Raw genomic sequence first — 1,249 nt, 5'->3', positions numbered from 1 at the left:
TAGAAAGCCTGCATAGATCATTAACAAGCAATGAGATTGAATCAGTAATAAATATCCTCCCAACAAAGAAAAGTCCAAGTCCCAATTACTTCATTTCTGAATTTTTAAAAATATTATTTATTTAATTTTATTTATTCATTCATTTATTTTAATTTGACAAGAGAGAGAGAGAAAGAGAGAGAGAGAGAGAAAGTGAGAAAGCAAGCCGCCAGGTCTGGGAATTGAACCATGGTTGGCCATGTGGGAGTGTCCAGCACCTTAACTACCACATCATCTGCTGGCCTCTCAACTTCACTTGTAAATTCTACAAAACTTTTAAAGAAGAGCTAACCTACATTATACACAAAGTATTCCTAAAGATCTAAAATGGACAGATCCTCCCAAATTCATTTTATGAAAACTCTGTCTCCTTCATCCCCAAAACAGACAAGGCTATGACAAGGAAAGAAAACTACAGGCCAGTATCTGTACAGACTAATGAATGTAGATGCAAAAATTCCCAACAGAGAAGGAGGTTCCACATGGCTCCTGTGAACTAAGTATTGCAGGGCACAAGAGAAATGAAGACATTCTACTGATAATTGAGCTTCCAGCAAGCAAGTTAGCAGCAGAAGAAGCCAGGCCTTCAGAAGGAGGTTCCACATGGCTCCTGTGAACTAAGTATTGCAGGGCACAAGAGAAATGAAGACATTCTACTGATAATTGAGTCTCCAGCAAACAAGCTAGTGGTTTAAAATATTCCTCAGTACCTACTGAATCTGCTGTACCAGTGATCACGACAGAACAGCAAAGAGATTCTAGATCACCTTCATTTGTTTGCTCCTGAACATTCAGACTGAATTTCAAGAATTTGAAAGAAACACACCATCCATCAGATGACAAGAAATCACCGCCGGATCACAAGAAATATGGGAAAAAAAGAAAATACCTCTCCTCCAAGGGAAAAGAGTAACTCTTCTTCTTCCACAAGCAGTTCGGTGAATATCATGGAAATGTCTGATAAGGAATTTAGAGCATTCATAATGTCAAAGCTAACAGAGATGGAAGAGAAGAGAGACAATGATCTGCTAAAGAGAAAGGAGAAAGAAGTTGACGAGTTCTGGGAGATGAGGAAATTCTTACAAGATCTAAGAGAGGAATTACACACTTTACAAAAGACTCAAACAGAACTGTTAGAGATGAAGTCTATAATACAGGAAGTCAAAAATCTCCCTTGAAAGTATTAAAAGCAGACTAGATCATTCAGAAA

Source organism: Tupaia chinensis, unplaced genomic scaffold (genome assembly GCF_000334495.1).
Source record: "Tupaia chinensis unplaced genomic scaffold, TupChi_1.0 Scaffold150006_1, whole genome shotgun sequence".
Lineage (NCBI taxonomy): Eukaryota > Metazoa > Chordata > Mammalia > Scandentia > Tupaiidae > Tupaia > Tupaia belangeri.
The sequence above is the reverse complement of the archived record's forward strand: the minus strand, read 5'-3'. Positions refer to the sequence as shown.